The sequence below is a fragment of the Poecilia mexicana genome, unplaced genomic scaffold, assembly GCF_051168715.1.
Source record: "Poecilia mexicana isolate PSO_F unplaced genomic scaffold, ASM5116871v1 scaffold_14, whole genome shotgun sequence".
In the NCBI taxonomy this organism is placed as follows: Eukaryota; Metazoa; Chordata; class Actinopteri; order Cyprinodontiformes; family Poeciliidae; genus Poecilia; species Poecilia mexicana.
In genome coordinates this window covers 6,381,339-6,402,496 of record NW_028263383.1, presented here as the reverse complement: position 1 = coordinate 6,402,496, position 21,158 = coordinate 6,381,339, and the positions used below count along the sequence as shown (strand labels likewise).

At 38.8% G+C, this 21,158-nt stretch overlaps 1 protein-coding gene across 1 annotated transcript in view; it reads left to right on the top strand.

Annotated features, from left to right (window-relative positions):
* Positions 1-11,814: 11,814 nt before the first annotated feature.
* LOC106914096 (rho guanine nucleotide exchange factor TIAM1-like) overlaps positions 11,815-21,158 on the top strand; it is a 62,431-nt gene continuing 53,087 nt past the window's right edge. The window contains exon 1 of the mRNA XM_014980672.2: positions 11,815-12,064. The gene's annotated coding sequence lies outside the window, so the exon portion shown is untranslated. The remainder of the gene's footprint in view (positions 12,065-21,158) is intronic.

Genomic DNA, 21,158 nt, shown 5'->3' with positions numbered 1-21,158 from the left:
ACTGATCTTTTGTAGTACCTAAGTCAGATAATGATTCCAAGTGCTGATAAGATGCTATGTTACTGTTTGATGATCAGGCCAAACATTTGTGAGACGATAATGGGTGGAACTTGTTGTAATCCATTTTTGTTTAGGAATATGGAAAGAAAAGCACATAAAAAAACAAAAAAACTCAAATTTAACAAACATCTAAACAACAGCAATGAAAGTTGGAAATTATATTTGGAATTCAGAAAAATGGAAAATCACGTATAAACCGGAGGTATTGACAGTGAAGTGTTGAAGCAGCTGGGAGGGATAGGAAGCGGGTCCTTTGAGTCTGAGTCCTTGGTCCTTGACTGGAAAAAAAGTGGACTTATTCCTCTGAGCAGAGAGTCTCTCTTTTTTTTAAGCAGAATAGTTTGTCAAGGTGTCTGTCTTGTTTATGAGTGATGATAGGATGGGATGGGAGAGAGACAGATAGAATAGGGCTTCACAATGACCTCTTAGAGCTTGCGATTGTTACGCAACTATTCATTTATTTATACTTTTAATACATACCGTCTCCAGATTCGTTGGACTGATTAGAGTTGAAATGCTTACTGGCATTGAAGATCCTTCAGATAGAGACACACTAAACAGTAGCTGTTGCTTTAACTATTTTTCTTCTAAAAACGTTGGACCATTTACGTTGGCGTGTTTCCATTTAAAAACTTTCATATGTGTGTGTAAAATGTCCTGCACAGGTGTTAAGTGTTCTGAGGTTCACAGACAAATGAAAGCATCCAACGCTGTTTGTTAAACCAAGTTGAACGATTTAACAGATAAAAGAACCAATGAGAGAAGAGGAAAGAATCTCTCCTCAAACGATCTTTTAAATAGAAGAGAAACGTTAGAGTCCAGATTAACCCAAGTAGTTTTTTATTTTCCTCAAATGGCATTGACAAAAACATAAAGACATTGGTGAATAAGCCACTTTTCATTGAGGGTTCTGGCTTGACTATGCAAGAGCAGGTCCACTTCCAGAAATTCATTTTTAGCAATGGTAAAGTCATGTGAGGAAGCTCTGAGCAAGATCTTACTGAAAATATATTTATAAAAAAGATTCCTTGGTGCTTTTGTTCTGTTACTCTGCATATTTCTACATTATGAGCAGATTCAGTAAAAAAAACAAACAAAAAACAAACGACCAATGCAATCATTGCTTAGTTCAACTTTAGAGGCTCTTACTTCAACACTCACTCTTGAGAGCGGTGGTAAGTAATCCATCTTAGTGATTTTAATTTCATGCTTCCTTTTGGTGCCATTTTCACATTAACAGCAGGCTACTGTGTATATTTTATCTAGAAGTTTTTTTTTTTTTCTTCTTCTTCTGTTCCAACACTTTAACATGAAGATCCTGAGTTAGAGTTGCATTGTTTTAAATTTGTAGTGTTCTTCCATATACATACACAAAGGAAACATGTACATTTGTATCTTTGTTACTGTTTGTGTTTTTGATTTGTTTGGCCTTTGTCTAAATAGTTATTTTTGATAACTTCCAAATCTTCCACTTTGAAATCACAGAAACTCAAATTTCTTATTCTTTTTGGAAATTTGAAAACTAGCATGAAGGCTTCTTTAACTGGCTAAAAATCTGCTGTTTGCCTTCAACTTATTACATAAATTACAATTATGAGAATGAGCTAAATTACTGCAGAGTTAACTTTTAAGTTTATAAGTAACCGCTTGCATTTATAGGTGGTTTCATGTACTGCCAAACACAGTAATTCGGCTGAAGTGATTCCAAAACTTTTAAAATGCACATTATTGTAAATATTTAAAATACATTTAAATTTAATAAATTAAATTAAAAGCTTCCCTTACTATAAATCCAAATTTTAATAATTTCTTACTTGTTTCATTTACTTTTGTTTTGGCCCATTTGGCCCTCGACACACGTTGTCGTCGTTGGCTGACTCTATTTGTGGGATTTTCAATTAATGCAGCTATTTGAAAATGTTGAGATCTTATCCCTGCCTCTAACCTAACACCCAATCTAAAGAAAACCAGATGTGGTTTATTATACTGAGTCTGTTTTATCGCCACATGTGTAATTGCTTCCACATTTTGGGTAAGATTGTTTTGCGTGGATGAAAACTTATCTCAATGTGGCGCTATGCTTGTAAAGAACTTTTAAGAAAAGATTACTGCAAAGATCATTTGAGAAAATCTTGCATTTTAATGTGAAGAGACATTAAAATACTTTTATATTTGTGTGCAGCTATCAATTGTAATTTCAGAAAACAAACTTGTGTGGCTAGGACACCAAAATGGAATCTCAAAAAAGAGCCTGACATGCTTCTAAATCTGCTTCTAAAGGCTGATGGCATTTAACATGTCATGTTTAAAAATACAAAAGAGAGAAAAAGAAATACCTTTTTGGTTATGATACTGACCTCAAAAGCCTTATGTGTTTATTTAGACAGAAAAGTTAGGAAAATCAGAAGAGGTTAAAAATATTCACCTACATTCTTCTACATTTGCATCAGCCTGTTAATAAATCTCTGTCACCAATAATGAATTGAACGTGACATCTGATTTATTTATTTTTTAAATCATTTCGGGTACTTTGGTTATTCTGTCAAACCAAGGCAGTTTTTTTCAACATAAAATCATAGAAGGTCTTGTCTTCCTTTCCTCGATGTCAAATAGCCGGATGATTTATGGGCTTCATTCATTAGCTTGGCAGCAAATTTCGTTCTGACTAAATCTCATCCTTCTCTGCCTCCTGTTGTCTGGCTCCTTCTGGCTGCTTATTGTGCCTTTAATTGTCAGACCTTTGCCAGGCTGCACAGCAGAAAGCCGCGACGGTACTGATGTGTTAGCAGAGTCAGTGTACTCCAAAAGGCAAAATAGAAACATTTTATTTCTGTGTAAGTCATAGTGGTGATTGACTTTCTCAGAAAGCTTCATCGCAAAACATCATGCAGACTTGGAGTTGTTTTTTTATATATATATTTTAGAGTACATTTCTTTTTGAGCCAACATTTGTTAAAATCTGTGTATGTGTAGGATGTTACTGACTTCAAACAAAAACCTAATTTCAGATTTTTTTTTTTGTGTGTGTGTGTGTGTGTGTGTGTGCGTGTGGGTGTGTGTGTGTGTGTGTGCGTGTGTGTGTGTGTGTTTGTGGAGATTTTGTTTCTATGCATCTCTCTCTTTGGGTGGTAACAGTTAAACTCTTCCATTTGGTGGGATTACTTCTCCACTCATTCCTGTGGGAGCCGCCGTCAGCCCGTCATCTTTAAGCAGAATGCCATGCCTTCTGATGCTTTAATCCCTTCGCCTCCTCTCTCCCCCTCCTTTTCCCACACTCAACCTCTTAACCTCGTCTCCCCTTTCTCTCCTCCTTTCCTCCCTTCTCGCTGCGGCTGTCAACTTTCAGCTGAAGTGGCTGAAATCAGCACATGCAGAGGAGGATGTGTGAAAAGCTTAAATGTTGCAGTTCGATGTCAAGACTCTGCTGCTGTTGGGCTTTTTGGGAGAAACTAACAGCTCCTTATGCAGTGCCTTGAGGGCTTGAACTTTTTTACATCTTGTCACATAACAACCACAAACATCAGTGTATGTTTTTAGGCGATTTGATATGTGACATATCAACACAAAGGAGTGTTTTATTTGTGAAACAGAGGTAAAAGGATGCATGCCTTAAAAATCTAAAAAGTATGCATTTGGGTTAGTGCAGAGCTCTGGTACATCTAAATAAGATCCAGTGCAACCAATTTCCTTCATCTGAGACTGTGTTTGAGCTGTTTGGCCTAAGTGGAAAATGCAGTCTCTCAGAAAAAAAAACAAAAACATTGCCTTGAACATATCACCCCCACAGGGAAACATGGTGGTGGCAGCATTATGCTTTTGAGATGCTTTTCTTCAGCAGACACAGGAAGTCACTCAGAGTTTAAAGGAAAAGGGATGGAGATAAATACAAGACAATAATGGAAGATATTCACCTTCCAGAAGAAGTTAACGAGTCTGAAACAAACTACCAGAATTAGAATAAAAATGATATATCAACGCATACACTGCAGATTGACCCGTTCAGGGTCCAGCCCTAAAGCCAAATATTAGTACAAAGACCTGAAAAACGCTGGGCAGAAAATACATGATGAAATGAAAACTTTTGGAAGGCACAAAAAGCTCAAAGAAGACAACCCCACAAAATACGACAAAAAAAATAATAGAATTTTGAAATATTTTTTTGTTAGATTTTGACCAATACTAACTTTAGCGCTTAGTTTTATCTCTCTAAAGCCAGCAGCCTGAAGCGCTGTCCTAGTGCGACTGAATGATGTAGATCTGAGATGGCTGTGGGTCACAGATGAAGCAGGAAAATCCAGCAGACAAGTAAAGGATCCAGTTCTGTCACTGCTGCTTGACCTAGAAACAACACATACATGAAGACTTTCTAAATTAGGAGTGGAATTTGTCTGTCTATGTTTTGTATTAAAAGACTAGGGGAGAAAGTGAAATCAATGACCTCAAATTTCTACTGTTCAGAACCCATAAACATCCAGTAGCCACACTTACTCACTGGTGTGTTTTGAATCCAATGATGTTAAACACACCCGCAGCGGCAGAGTTCTCTGCCAGAAGTAAGCCCTTTTGATTTAAGAGAGACACGGTATATATATAAGAAATGCTAATCTTTTCTAAGCTGTGCTGATGCCCAAACTTGTCAATTTATAGAATAATTGCAAAAAGCTGAACGTTGAAAAAGAATCCAGTATCTTTCTCTGGCCGGTTGAATAAAATCCTTGCATCTAAGCCCCCAGCTATTAGATGTAAGTTTATTTTTGCCATGTGCTCGTGGAGAGTGTGGCTGTCATTTTCTGCAAGGAAGTTTTGAGTCTACATGTTTTCTGAAGAAGAAAAACTTGTGCAGTTTTATCCTGACTGGATTTCATGTTCCTCCTCTTGGTTTGGTATGTTTATGGAAATACAAAAGTAAAAAACAAATGAAACAATCAGTTCTGTTTTTGTTAACATCACATGTGGGACCAGACCTTAAGGGCAACAGCTTTTTTTACAGCATGTGTGTCAAAATCCATTTACATTTGTGATAAACAGTAAAATCTTCTTAGCTTGATGACTGTGCCCTTATAGAAATGAGTCTTTATGAGTAGAATTGTGTGTGCGTGCGTGTACATGTGTGTCTGTGTGTTTGCAGCTCTGCGAGCAGTGAAATAGGTCATCTAGTCGGTGCTCATGAGTTTGTGACAGGGTCAGGAGGTTACATGGCGTGTGCAGCTGTCTGCTTGCCGCTACATCCTTGTCCGTCTCCCTCTCTTCCTCTTCCTACGCCGTTCCCCCTCTCACACAATCGAACACGTTTTATTTCTTCGGCTGCCTTCCATTGTTCTCTGTCTTTAAAAACGGGATTTGGAGAATAAGAGAGCTGAGGTAGGCTCTCATGAAAACAAAAGAGACACATGTGTGTGTTCCCACCCCTCCCTTAATGTTCAGGCAGCCCAGATTATCATCACTGAACACAGCACCCTAATTATTGCTGCTCCCTCTTTACACTCAGAGGGATTATGACTGAAGAGCGTTTACAACATGCATTTACCCCACTAAGCTGGATGGCACCAGCATGCATGTTGCTTATATACATCCTTGTAGGAATAGTTGTAAAGTACTCATTATTTTAATGGGTCTTCAGGGAACAATTTCTAAATTTTATGCTGTGCCATGTGAATGATGGATTGTAATGTCACTGGGTTGTCCAACTGGCTAATCATGTTGTCAATACATGACTGATTAATCAATAACGATTAGTGTAACTGTGTAAACTGTCTACTCTTTAGTTAGTTAATCACATTACTAAGGAAATGAGGTGTCAACAACCAGCTGCGTTGGTTGGGCAATTTCAAACTTTGAAAAAAAAAAGTGAGCAACAACATTCTAAAATTAGTAGTAATCCAACTAATCAATTTCTTTACCCGCTCAATTTTAGCATTAAAAAAAAAAATCCCTTCTCACCCTCCGCGGGTGGTCTCTCTCTCTCATCCTCTGAGCTCGGGTCCTCTACCAGAGGCCTGGGAGCTTGAGGGTTCTGCGCAGTATGGGAAGGTATTGGGATGTCATTCGGACTAGAGAAGTGTGGCCGGATGGTTACAAAGAGAGGGAAGGTCGTCCACACAGAAGGGGTCTCACTCCCAGAAGGAACAATAGCAGACATAGAGCACAGCTACAAGTACCTGGGAATACAGCAAGCAAATGGCAACCTCGATGAGGTCACAAGGAAAGGAGCCACAGCCAAATACCTCCAACGAATAAGGCAAGTCCTGAGAAGCCAGCTCAATGGCAAGAACAAGATCCGTGCAATAAACAGCTATGCCTTGCCAGTAATCAGATACCCTGCCGGAATAATTAGCTGGCCAATGGAAGAGATGAAGGCCACGGATGTTAAGACTCGGAAGCTACTAACCATGCATGGAGGGTTCCACCCCAAATCCAGCACCCTGAGACTGTACACGAGCCGTAAGGAAGGAGGCAGAGGACTAGTGAGTGTGAGAGCCACTGTCCAGGATGAAACATCCAAGATCCATAAATACATCAAGGACAAAGCCTCAACGGACGATGTGCTCAGCGAATGTCTCAGGCAATGGGGAACAGAGGACGAGGTGCTGGAGGAACCATCATGGGAAGACAAGCCCCTACATGGGATGTACCACCGACAAATAACTGAAGTGGCTGATATCAGGAAATCCTACCAATGGCTGGAGAAAGCTGGACTCAAGGACAGCACGGAGGCCCTCATCCTGGCCGCCCAGGAACAGGCCCTAAACACCAGAGCAATAGAAGCTCAGATCTACCACACCAGACAAGACCCAAGGTGTAGGTTGTGCAAGGAGGCCTCTGAGACAGTCCAGCACATAACAGCAGGGTGCAAGATGCTGGCAGGGAAAGCGTACATGGAACGACATAACCAAGTGGCGGGCATAGTGTACAGGAACATCTGTGCAGAATATGGACTGGAAGCCCCGAGGTCAAAATGGGGGACACCCCCAAAGGTGGTGGAGAATGACCGAGCTAAGATCCTGTGGGACTTCCAGATCCAGACAGACAAGATGGTAATGGCGAACCAACCGGACATTGTGGTGGTGGATAAAGAACAGAGGAAAGCCGTTGTGGTGGATGTAGCAATACCAAGTGACCACAACATCAGGAAAAAGGAGCATGAGAAACTGGAGAAATACCAGGGCCTCAGAGAGGAACTGGAGAAGGCCTGGAAGGTGAAGACCACAGTGGTGCCTGTGGTCATCGGGGCCCTCGGGGCAGTCACCCCCCAACTGGAGCAGTGGCTCAAACAGATCCCAGGAACAACATCAGACATCTCAGTCCAGAAATGTGCAGTTCTAGGCACAGCCAAGATACTGCGCAGAACCCTCAAGCTCCCAGGCCTCTGGTAGAGGACCCGAGCTCAGAGGATGAAAGAGACCACCCACGGAGGGTGAGAGGGGAATTTTATATATATATATATATATATATATATATATATATATATATATATATATATATATATGAAGAGCACTAAGGGTATTGTCCATACAGGATAATCCTTTTTGTGTCTACTTGAGCGTGCACAAAGACATAAAAGCTACACTTTATCAATTACCTTAATTACACATCACACCAGACCTTGTGATGTATTTGTTATATCAGATAAATGGCCCAGTTTCTTGTTTTTTCATAATGGAGGGCTGAGGTCTAACACCTGATGTCTGCTTAGTCCCACTTGGCAGATCACACACATGCGTTGTAGCTGTGAATAAGTAGTTGTATTATTCACTATATCTATTCGATGTATTTTTCTATCTATGTTTTTCTGGACTCGCAATAGGATTGTGTGCACATGCTAATGCAACGTGTGCATGTATAAAGACACTGTACGCTAATGGAAAATGTAATTGTGCAAGACAGGTATTAGCTGATATGGCTGTGAGCACTGGATAGTGCAGCCACTTGCTAATGTGACTAAGAGAAAGGTAGCAGGCCAGAGGAAACGTATTATTGTACCTTGGCAGCCCATACATTATTCATCAGCTTGACTCGCATGGCTGCTGGTAATGATTTTATCAAATGGAGCATGATGTGTGTTGTTTCCATAAAGGAAAATAGGATCCTGACTGTCTGTATCCTTTCTGTCAACCATAATATGCTCATGACTTTCTATATAAAATGTTCTGCATCCAAAATGACAGAAGGCATAAAATGTTACATTTATCTTATCTACCTAGTGCCATTCTCACCAATACGCAGAATGATCAGGTTTGAAAGGTGGAGTCTATTGCAGCAAAAGGTCAGCTCAGGTGTGACGGAACTGCAAGAGAAAGAGAGAACGAAAAAACATCACAGACCTGAGCAAGAAAAAAATTCAAGTAGTGGGCAGGCTATGATTTTTGTTTGCTGCGTGTAGTTCTAACTGCTGACTACATCTGAGGACAAACACTGAGTTTGGTAGGTTCATTTTGCAGAAGCAGCATTTCGTATTACAAAAAGCAGAGTGAAACGGGCAAACAAAATGTTACCTAACCTCCTCCTACTGAAGCTGTTGTTATTACCTTCTGTGTTTCTGTTTGTTCAATCATGGTGTTGCATCTACCATAAATTACTTTCTCCCCACTCCTGTCTGTGATTACATTAAAGGCCTATGATGCCTTGTTTAGATAGAAGAGTAGGAACAAGGTGATGTTGTTGTCTTGCTGACTTTGTTTCTTGTTACAGCTCAGATTACAACACAGGCTCTGTTGGTAGATTCTGTGCTTCTTAAACTGTGATATTTGCACCTAAGTGGTATTCTGAATTAATTTAGCTATTTGTTATTATAAGGGCAAGGTGATAAACTAATGACCTTTCCAGGGTGTAGTCCACCTCTCACTCAAGAAAAGCACTCTCCAAAGGCAACATATTAACTAAAAATAAAATATATTTATTGTTTTTATTCTGACACAAAGAATCACATTAAAATGCTCAGTATGTTTACAATCTCTGTTGGCAGCCAGATTTGGCTGTTCCATATATTCATCATAATAATTTATCAGCTTATGTGTTTATTTCAGCTAAACAGGCCCAGTGTTAAATAGTGAGTCAGCGTTAGCTAAACAGAGCACCATTTTACATTTTACATAACTGTCACCGGAAATGATTCCATCACACATTTGATGAAGCTACAAGATTCTGTAAATGTATCAAAGTTAACAATGATAACAACCTTTGCCAGATACAGAAAAGAGTTTTAAAGGATGTGTGACTCATCTTACTTGGTGGTGATAAACAAAACAAAAACAGACAAAACAGAAAGAAATCTTGAATTGTACTGTATTTTTTTCTTCTAATAAAGCAAACAGGTGTTTGTTGTTTTATGAAGACGTATGTTTCATTTATTATTATCAACAGTTAAAGTTAAATTTCACAACGGAAGGACATTTCTCCTAACATCGGCCAACTTTAAACTTAGTCATTAGGCACCAGCACCCCTCACAACCCCACTAGGGTTAAGAGTGTAAGATAATGAATGGATGGATAGTTACACAACATTCATCAACATACAGATATTTCTTTGTATGACATAAGACAACAAATGGAAGAAAGCCTTTTGTACCACTTTCGCCGCCATTTACTGAGTTGATGCTTCTTATAAAAAGAGTTTGATAACCACTTTCTTAGATAACGGAAACAAAATCAAGGACAGAGAGCGGAACAGTAATTTACAGAGAATGGGATCTGATGAGCTGACAGGTACAAGATGACATGCAGCATGTGTGCAAGTAGACACACAGTTCTGAGATGGGAAAGGGTTACCTTTTTTTTTTTTTTTTTTTGCCTGAACAAGGTGCTGAAATGTCATCTAGTGCCAGAAGGTGGAAAGCTGTAAATATGTTTGTGTCTGTGCACCAGAACACATGTGCTGTGTAATAGCAACATTGTGCTCGTGACTGTCTCCCGCTTTCCGTCCCCCGTGGAGGCTGTCAGGCTGCTTTTGTTGGGTGGATCTGTTACACTCTCTGCCCTTTCTCCTGACATGTTTGCCTCCATAAATGTTGAACACCAAAACATTTTTCAGCTTCGGTAGAGTAAAGCAGACATTTAAATCGGAGATCGTCAGCTCTCTTATGTATGATGACAGTTCTAAAAGCCAAACATTTTAGGGAAGTAAATAACTACAACAGAAACATGTTTTGCTATTTTATATTTTTGCTGTTATTCATACATTATTTTAAAACTTGAAACTGTATATGTTTTTATCACTTCTACCTTAGTTTGTACAATTCAGGATTGCCGAGCTACAATGTTGCCCAAAGTTTTAAGTTCGGTTTCATCATGACAAATTCAATCTCGCAGCCTTACTGCTTAGTCCTAATGTGGGGAATCTAATAGATGGCTGGCAAATGTAGAACATAACCAGCACTTGTCGGAAATTCCTGCATCTCTTCCAGTGCTGCTGTCAGCCTCATGTCTGCCTCCCTTGTCGTTTCGTCAACTTTTGAGAAATGTCCAGTTTTTGCAATGTCCCTGTTGCTCCACATGTCCTTCATGTATTGGTGAGCCCCATTACTGTGTCATAGTTTGTACTTTGTTTAGTTTGTAATTTTTTTTATCCATTTCAGTTTTGCAATGAGATCCTGTACCTCTGCAATAAAAATGGCTTTTGCTAAATGAGGAAGATGTCAGAAAAACCCTCTAAGCAAATCAGTTTAACTTTATTTCAGGTGTTTCAGGTTCACTATAATGGGTGGTGGGTGTTGACCCAAAAAGACTGTATGCTGGATCAGCAGGTGCTCAAACAAAGCATCAGTTTAAGGATATTTGTATTTGTGTAACCAGGTACTTTAGTAAATATATATAGTAAATATATATTTGCTTTCACAGGATGAGTGCCACAAAGTATGTGGAAAAAGTTTCTAAATTGCTTATCAAATCTATTTTTTTACACAAAAACTTGAGATATTTGTGATCTGTATAAAGTTACTTTGTTTTTTGTTTTTTAAAATATTCTCCTACCATCTTTTCTAACTTCAACTGAATATTTTCCTTAATTATCCCTGCATAATACCTCCAGGTCATTCAAACAGCAATTTTCAAGTTTTGCTAAAGATTCTTAGTGACATTTAGGCCTGTACTTTGACTAGACCAGTAGAAAAGATAAACTTGCTCTGATCATGTAGCAGATCCAGAGTATTAATAATAAAGAAACAAACGGAAAGCAAAGAGTAAAAGCAGCTGCATCATACCGGCACATTAATAAGTGTTTTTCAAAATGAAACATCTTTCTAGTTATTCATTAATCATTTTTTATCATCTTTTAACCCAAACTATCTCTCTATTTCTAGTAATCTTTTGAAGTTACATAAGTAAAAGCAGTTTCCACCCACTTACTATTCACACGGTGCTGATTAGATCATCTGTGTCCTGAAAAGAAGAAATAATCAGACTTACAACATCAGACAGTGTTGCTTGCTGGCAGATGGTTTCCTTGCATGCTATGGCTTGTCCCTTGTATAATTTTTGTCTTTGTTTGTGTGCAGAGCTTGAGGCCAGAGAGGCAGTAATTAAACAGAGGACTGGGACATCTAAAGGCTTAGAGGCACAAACGCAGCACCCATGCTGACAGTCAAATTGCCAAGCCAGGGGAGGTGTGAGTGAGTGAGTGAATGAGTGAGAGAGAGAGAGAGAGAGAGAGAGAGAGAGAGAGAGAGAGAGAACAAACAGCCAGGAAAGGAGGAAGAAGATGAGAACTGTGTGAGAGCATGAGTGAGAGAAGAGGGGAAACCAGAGAAAATAGGGCGGGCCTAGACTCAGGCAGAGCACACACACCCTCCTGCTCAGCCCACAGTCTGGTCTAGGCATGCAAGTGGCAGCATGTGGGAGAATGCGCTCCAGTGTGTGTAGAGTGAAACACCACGCCGGAGCCTGGGAGATGTCTGTCTGATGCAGGGATTTCCCTCTTTTCCTCCTGAGCAGGACGCATGCTGGCTGCGCTTTAGTAACCATAGGGAATTAAGCGGGACGCTCACAGGAAACACGGGTAGCTTAAGTGAAGGTAAGGAGATACTTTGCTTATTTTGAAGATGTGCTGAGAGCATTGAGAACTGAAACACATATAGAGAGAGTTGTGATGGGGTTTAAGGTAACTTGCTTCAGGCTGCATCTATATATATATATATATATATATATATATATATATATATATATATTAGATGTTGATATTTGAGGGGAAAAAACAAGAAATGATGGAGCTATTTAAAAGAATCCACATGTGGATATGGATATGAGTAGGTAGCAGTCCTGACATGCAATACATTATCACATGTAGGCGAAAGTTGGTTAGTTTTAGTCGTCTACATGCTGTTCCGTAAACATCTGCCCTGCATATGGATTCAGATTACCATCTTGAATTGGACATTGTGTGTTTTTCTGTGTGTTAACGAAAAGACTTTATCAATCATTAATGCTCTCACTGGAGACCTTGCCTAGTTTCTTATACAAGCTTAGTCAGTGATAACAAAATACCTTAACAGCCTCTCTGGACTGGCAGCACCTGGAAATCCCAATACAAAGCTCAAAGGGCAAACACTGCTGAATTCCTTAACGGTGTCTCTACCTGATTGTTTGCCTCTTTTCGTGGGAGCTACTGATGTGAAATTACATCTGATAAAAAGCAATTTCTCCCAACTCCAGGTCAGAAAGAACTATTTGCTGCTTAAAGCGATTGTGGCCCATTAAGTGGTTCTTAAAGAGTTTGCTTTACTTAATCTAAAATAGAACACATTTTTAAAACGTCGGTTCACAAATTCAAAGGTTTTATCAGAAGTTGATGAAAGGGATAAATTAATGGCAGATTTAGATCTAAGGAATGCTTCAGCCTACTTTGGGTTTGTATGGGAATGAAATTTTAACACTGGGAAGAAAAAAGATCAGAAAAGTGGACTGCTCTGAATGAGACTTATGAACTGTTCAGTCTCTTGATGGGAAAGTTGTAACTCCTGAAAACTTTTCTCTCAACTACAGCAAACATGGAGTGTAAATATAGCAAAATCAAGATAAAACACACAAGGTATACAGAGTCACAGCTTTGCTGAATGTATTCCTTCACAAGAGAAGAAACTTATTGATGTGTCATGTTTTCTTTGCTCTTTTAAGAAAAACCCAACATTGCTGAACGGTAACACTTTTGGGAATATGACTGAGATTAAAGGAGAAACCTTTCAGCTTTCCTTTCATTTAGAGACCTTGTGATCAGAGCTGGAATGTAAACTATTTACTCCCTGTCGTATTTTTTGTGGTGCCTGGTTTAAAATAGCGTTGGCATGCTTATCCAGCAAATATTTAGGATTCAAGCATGCCTTCATGTCGTTCTAGGCACATATTTACATCAAATTCCCTATATATATATCCAGGTAAAATTTAGTATATACGAGGAACCTTGACTTTGAGTGCTCTTCTTTCTTCAGCATTATCATTCCTTCCTGGTATTCACTGCTTCAGTTGCTTCAACAAGAAACTTGAATATTGGCAGGGTGTTTGGAGCAAGTGATCCGTGAAGGGATTTATAGTGGCAGATAAAAACCAGTTGGTGTGTGTATGTGCGTGTGTGCGTGTGTGTGTGGGGGGGATATTTTTACACCACTGACAAAGACTTTGTGAAAGCCAGAGGCAGCGAAAAGAGGGGGAAGCCTGTCTTATCTCTCCCACCGATACGTATCCAGGTTTTTGTTTGTACGTGTGTGAGTGTTCGTATACTTGGTGTGTGTTGGGGGCAAATACCTATGTGTGTGGGTGTGTGCAAGAAGCCAAGTAACCATGTGCTGTGTGTACAGTAAGGTAATATAGTGTGTGTGTGTGAGCATGAATGGGACATTGTCAAGTCAGCCTTGGGGGTCTTTTTATGTTGCTGACTGATTTCGTTTTATATCTTCCATCGAACATTAGTCTTATGCTGGGCTAAACTTGTGATAATTCCCAAAGTAAAAAATATACATTTTCTTCAATGAGTTTATGCTAAAAGATTATAGTCAGTATCTTACCTGCTATATATAACTCTGTGTTTTCATGTAGTCTAAGTCACATCAGCTAGAACCAAATGCTGAAGCTAACGGCTCCAAGATGTACTGAGACCTGAGGGGACTTTTATTCTCTTAAAATAACTCCAAACTGTAAAATGTTACATTCTCAATACGACTTTCACACAGGAAGATCACTGGTGATATATCCTTTGCTATTCAAATTTCTGGTTGCTACATTTCAAGCTTAAACACAATTTAGAAATAATGTCTGGCAGGGCTAGTCCTAGGTTATATTGTTTATGTGTCAATGGGTACCACCCAAGGAATGTTTATTTCAATCTTTAAGAGCCAGTGGCTTTGAGAAGTTTTCTTGTCAACTCAAAAATTTAAATGAAAATTTACAAAATGTATGAAAATTTGTTTGCATCATGGGTCACAATTTGTAATCAAAGAGTACATTTTGGGATCAGGTTCATAACAAGCAGAAAAAGAGACTGAGACAAAGTTTTCAGAAAAACCTCACATTTAATTAAATTATAACTGAGTAATTTGACATTTTTAAAAATCGGAATACTAAACTGATACCAAATGGGTCAAATTCATAGGCAATAAGTGGTTTACTTATACGTTATGGAAGTACAAAGGGGACAAATTTGCAGTGTGCTGGGACAAACCATTAATGTCCTTTAGTGATTGTTCACCAAACAAACACAACTTCCTCTACCTCAGACTGGCTCAAATCTTAAAAATATTTTTAATCACTTTCACAATTCAGTACAAATCGGAAATAAAGGACAATCCCACAACTAAATACAAAATGGCACAATTCCATATTTTTTGGAGTGTATACAGTAGTGTTGTAAGTGGCTTTTTCCAGGCACTCTGCATAACATGTTGTATATTTTTAAGCTATCAAATGAGGATTGTTTTTATGAGAAACACTGAGTTATCAAAATGTGTTGCTTTTCCAAATTCAGTCCACTCCCTAACCATGATCAAAAACCAAATAAAGTTGGAAGAGGTTCCGCTCAATGGAGGGAGCATTTTTTTCCTGAAATAGTAAGCGTTGTCCGCACGTTATCATTAAAGTAAACAGAAGTGAACAGATGCACACCGGCACTAACTGAATACAGTTTACTTCTTCATCCTTTGTAGTGTGTCCTTTGGTACAGATCTTTAAAGTAAAGAAGCTTGTTTATGCAGTGATCATCATGAATTAAACAATCTTCATCACAGCTGACAACAATCTAAAATCTTCTCCCTCATTATTCCCTTTAATGCCTAAGCTACTTCTCACACCTCGTGGAAATTGCGTAACATAACTACAAGCATAACACATAAGACATGTTTTTATGCAGATGTGGCAGGCCTGATGAAAAGAGGTTGATGCAATTATCACGAAAGCGATGATCTCTTCTTCCTCCGTCTCTTAAATCTTCCCCTGCCCCTTTCATTTTCTAAAAGTTGCCTCACTAATGCCTCATCCCTCTTCCTCAGTGGTGCACAATTTCTGCTGTTGAGCAAATGTGGGGCTTATGGAATCCCCAGTGCGATAGGGCACTTTAAATGTTTGTGTTTGGCAATGTGCCTGTCGGATGTGTGTGTGTGTGTGTGTGTTCCTTTCTTTCACTCCTCTGCTGTTGTCACTGGCAGTCCAGTAGACAAATATTGCTGAAGTCTGTTTTGGGAAGACCATGACAGACCTGACAGCTGAGGGTGGAGGGAAACAGAAAATGTTTCTCTTTCTCTTTTCTGGTTTTATGAAGTGTGTCTGGGGGTGCTGGTTCTGTCATAGCATCGTGCAAAAGCTGAGGGAATCTGTCTGCACTGTAGACTCAGTAGTTCTCTGAAGGGCTATAAAAGGTGGAAGACAAACATTTATTTTTGTGACTGTCATAAGGTTCTTCTCTCATGAGGTTTAAGTAGTTTGTAATCTTACTGTATGTAGGGGTCCTAGAAAATTTATTATGTTTTCTTTTTTCATCCAGTTTTTGTCACATCATTGACATTAACATTAACACTAAACCTGCCTGATAATTGCCGTTATGAAAGCTAGCTTTCATAACGGCTTACAATTTTTTGTTGTGCGGTATAGAACCACTTTGCCTCTTTTGGAATCTAGGCTATTGACTCTAATTGAAAATCTGTAACACCTGAAGTTGTCAAATATCCTACATGGAAAGCAGATCCCTTAAATCACAGTTTATGAAGTTTGATGTATTTCGTTTGTTAGCAAAAATTTCTTAAAGATAGCCTCTGTAGTGGTTTGTTTACAAGTTTCGAACCAGTTTGAAAACCACATGGGAACTCTGTGTCGTGTAACGTGTCTCACGGCAAAATTGTTTTAATTAGTAGGAAACCTATGCAGTTCAAGTTTATGTCTGTTTAGGTGTGGGCATTCATTGGAAAACCGTGCAGGATAAGACTTGCTAAATTAGTCAGTGAGAACATTATATTGTGCTGACGTCACGGTTTACATTTACTCTGTTTGTAACGTCACTCATCTGGTTGGACAAGAATGCTCTGGGTTGGGAGCTGGAAACTTTGACTTCTCCGCCTGATGAGGAAGAAGAAAGGGGCTTAGGTCGGGCCACAAGTTAGAGGAGCAAGACTGGAGGCCTGTAATTTAGGAAAGGGTCCATTTGAGGGGGATGGGTGTCTCGATACTGACATGAGCTGGCATCTGTCCTCGTTCATTTCCTTCCTTTTGTCTGTTCTTTCGCCTCTGCTGTGATGAATTGGGAGTTTTCTACTTCCTTCCTTCCATTGCTCCCACCCTCAGTCGCTCTCTTGTGCTCTCTTTTTCTTTTCATCTGCCCGTGTCTGTCACTCCTTCATATTTGCTATCTTCCCCCTTTGGCGTGACAGCTTTACCATCCTTGTCATGTTTGCGTATTATCTCTGATCAGTGTTGAGTTCAAGCCCACACATCAGCTCTGGTTGCCAGCTCATGTTTTTGAAATGTTGTATACAGAAGGATAGATATTTACATTTAAAGCAGAAAAGAAGAAACGTGTATTAAACATGTGCAACACTGTTTTTTTTTTGTTTTTTTTTTACTGACTGAGCAACCTGCAGTGTTTACTAGAGATAAGGGATGTCCATTGTATCATTTCTCCTTAGCAGGAAAAATAAGTATATTCCAAAATATACTCTGTTATGTAGTTGTATAACGACAGTATTCTATTGGATGGTAGGTGAGGTTTACATTTAGAACATTTTTTGTGTTTTAGTTTTTTGCTAAATATTTTTTACTCGTTTTTGATCAACTCAAACTGTTTGCATGAGAGACAAGGGATATTATAAAACCGGCAAATAACTGGAGTAAATTATTTCTAAGTCTGTGCAAAGTTAATGACTCAAGCCTTGGCAGCGATCATATTGGATTCTGAAATCAAATGAATCCTCAGCACATCCAGCAATATATATGTAACATATCATCTGAAGGATGTACCATTTGATGACATGAACTGGGTGAAAGTTGGACCTGACAGAAAAAGGAAACATGCCTTGAGAAGAAATGTGTGAAAAGAAGGGGAAGCTGGTCTGAAGGACCTCAGAGCAAGAGAGTGGAAATATATCTGTGTGTGAGAGGTGTTGAGAAGGCTTTTAAGAGAGGAATTAGAGCAGAGGTGTAAAGAGTGTCTTCTGAAGATTGTGTTTATGATTTGTTTGGACTGGGGAGAAATTGCACTCGTTGGAACTCTCTTTGATTTAGTCTGGCTTCAAACCCTTACAATACTGACTTTTGGAGTCTTTTGGATCAACCGCTGTATAATTAAGACAGGGGAAATAGGCAATTTAGACCATGTCTGTCCTTTTCTCCTTTACTCGTACAGAAAGTATGCAGACTTGGCTGAAAATTTAGTGCTCATCACATCGTGTCACTTCACACTCCTTCTTATTGACCTGGAAGTAATGCAGAGAGAAAAGGCTGTATGTGTATAAATAACTGTGTGCAAAAATGCATGTGAATAGGCATGTGTGGCTGAAGGCTTACGGGCAAAACCGCATGCAATCTTTTGTTCTCTGGATTTTGTCTCTTTGGAGGTAAAAGAACCCCCATGTTGAGTGCTGTTTATGATTTCTATTAGACTGTGTGGCTTTGTTGTTGTCCTGCAGTGCAGAAGCGATCAATGTGAATGTGTTTACGTGTACACGTCTGCGGTCATGCAATCTTTGTCGTCCCAGCCTTCTCTTACATGTCAAAGAGTCATGTGGATCTCACATGCAGGTCACTAATGTACTGAGAGGGTAGGCTCTATTCACTGCAGCAACTTGGGGTCCAAATAATAGCTTGTGTCCACTCGAGAGATCAACTCCCAGGAAATGGACCCATTGACCTAGATCCAACCACTTCTACTAAAGAGACTCAACTTAAATGGCATATATTGACATCCTTGTCTGGAGTCTCCATAGGCAGCAATGTGAGGACCCTTTTATGTTCACCCAGTGATGGTTAAAATGGGTGTACATGTCCCTTACAAAACCATCTGATTTCTTAAAATGTATTTCATGTATTATGGTTTGAAATGAACACAGAGTGTACAGTCATGTTCTTCTTTTAGTTTGTTTTATTTCAATAAAGATGTTCCACTTTTGATTAAAAAAACAAAAAAACAAAAAGATGAGTTAGGAAGATTTTTTAAAATAAAAATCTGGGTATATAACCAAATGAGAAAAACATGATTTTCTTGACCGCTTTGCAGTAAAGTGCCACTTACCTACCAATGAGGTAGTTTTAGTACTTTACATAAAGCTGAAGTATGTATCTTTTATAAACAATGTTTTTTTCATATTTGTTAAAACTGTGACTACATTGTTACAGTATGACACTTTGAGATTTTTTTAAGGGTCATCTGCCTCATCTTACCGTAAACTGCACCGCACAGTGGAAGTGATAACAAATATGTAAAAACAAAAAACACATTGTTTATAAAAGTTACATAATGCATCTTCAAAGTTGAGGATCTTGCTGAATAATAGATTTTGCAACAGTGTTTGATTCCGCAATATCTGCTTTATCACTGCTTTGTATTTATAAAGTTTTAACAGCTTAACTAATAACAGGGTTCTTAACCATTTATGAGTCCTTCATGAATCTTACTGTTGAGGATTTTGACCTCTGTTGCTGGATTTTCTTAACTGATCACTATGGGGCTTCGATCAGAAAGCACCCTGGTCATCAGGGTGTTTAAATGGTTTACTGAAGAATTACTGACAGGACGGTGCAAATAAATTGAAGCAGTTTCTGAAAATACAATAATAATACAGATTCAAATTACTATTTAAAAATTAACATCAGTGAGCAAACAAACCTTAAATATCAGCATTAATTCCCTTTCTAAAGCACTGTTTAAATTTGAATGATGCAGAACAGCACCTGGAATCAATTTATTTCCAACTGCCCAAATCTCAAGACCAACAGCCAAATACAAAGACAGTTTCAACACTAAATCCCAAACATTAAGAGCAAAACAGACATTCAAAAACTATAGAAACACACTTGCGACCAAGAAGCACTGTCAGAAGTGGCAACCAACATCCACACATTCTTGACACATGACTAACACCACAACGTACATCGTCAATGACTGCAGCACCAGTCTCAACAGTAAACAGCAAACAGATCGACTGAACGTCAAGAAGAAGAAATAAACGGAACAAACCTCCTTCCAATAAAAGGAACCACTTCAAAATAAAAGCATAGACATGAGTCATTGAAGTGCATGAAGAATTAATAACACTTACTGTAAACCAGTTTTGATTTCTTCACAGAAAGGCAAGGTGCTTTCAAGACATTAAACGTCACAAACAGCAATGGGTGCTTCGTTGATGCTCAAAAAGCAAATAAAAAGCATTTTGTGCAAAAGCAATACAGCAAATAAATGTTGCCTGACAGAGTGAGTAATTTACTGACTGATGATAAGCTGAAATACTCAAAAACTTCAGCTAGGATTTCAACATGTTGTTTAATTCTGTAGTGCACTGTGTGACATAATCACTGAGGTGGATTAATGTTTTTAAAACCTTTGAAGAACACCCGTTTCGCAGTCTGGGCGTAGGTCATTCTCTGAATTGGTCACACCTTCATGCATGAGGACATTTTTTGTTTTTCTGTACGATGTAAAAATGAAGTGAGAAAAGAAGGGTGGGTCTCTTCTGTGAAACAATCATGTGAAAAGTGATGCAAATTGTCCCTGAGTGAAATCTGCTTTATTTCACACTTTAAACATTGGGGAATCTGTTTCTTCTCTCTGTAGCTATGATGTTTTTTTGTTAGAAAGCCCAGAACATCTTGTATTGTCTAGTCATGTATTTGTGAGCGTAAAGCACAGAGAAACAGCTGATGCTTATTTGTCACGTTCTCACTGAGCGCTTCTTTCTCCCCTCGCTCCCTGGGGGGTATAGTCTTGTCTCTCTTTATAGGGGGGCCGCTCTGTTTGCACTTGCTGTTGTTGACTCAGCTGCATGGATGCACTGAGAAAACTTCCCCTTTCCTTATCCCGCTCTTCCCCTCCCCCACTTCCCCTCCAGATCTGCTCTGTGCCCATTTCTCTGCTATTAACATGTTTCACAACCTCACCAGCACCTTTTGTCAGGTTTAGTCACTAATGGCTTAGTTTATCTCTGTAACTTTTAATCTTTCATTTTCTCTTCCTTCCACAAAGCCTCTCACTTGCCCCTTGATGATTAGGGATTTTCATGCCTCAGTGGTAAGCTTAATTAAGAAAGTGCTGGTTTATGTATTATTTACTTCCCACTGCTTAACTTCGAGAGCGCATTCAAAATAATACACTAATCATGCATCGCAGTATTGCAGTGTTCATAATAATAATTCATCAAACTACCTTTGGTCCACTGTGACTGCAAAAGCCAGACAAAGGTGGTATTCCTTTAATAGGACATTTTCAGAACCATGATTTATACAACTATTTTTGCTAATTTTGTCAGAGTTTTGTTTTGAGTTGCTATTAATAGGTAATTTGAATCTGGATTAATGGAGAAAACATGATTTACATTAAAAGAGGTGAGAATTATTTCAGTGTATGCTACAGCTCTAATTGTTTTTTCCACAAAAATAAGATAAAACACAATTATTTCAGTAGAAAGGTGTAGCATTTCATAAGA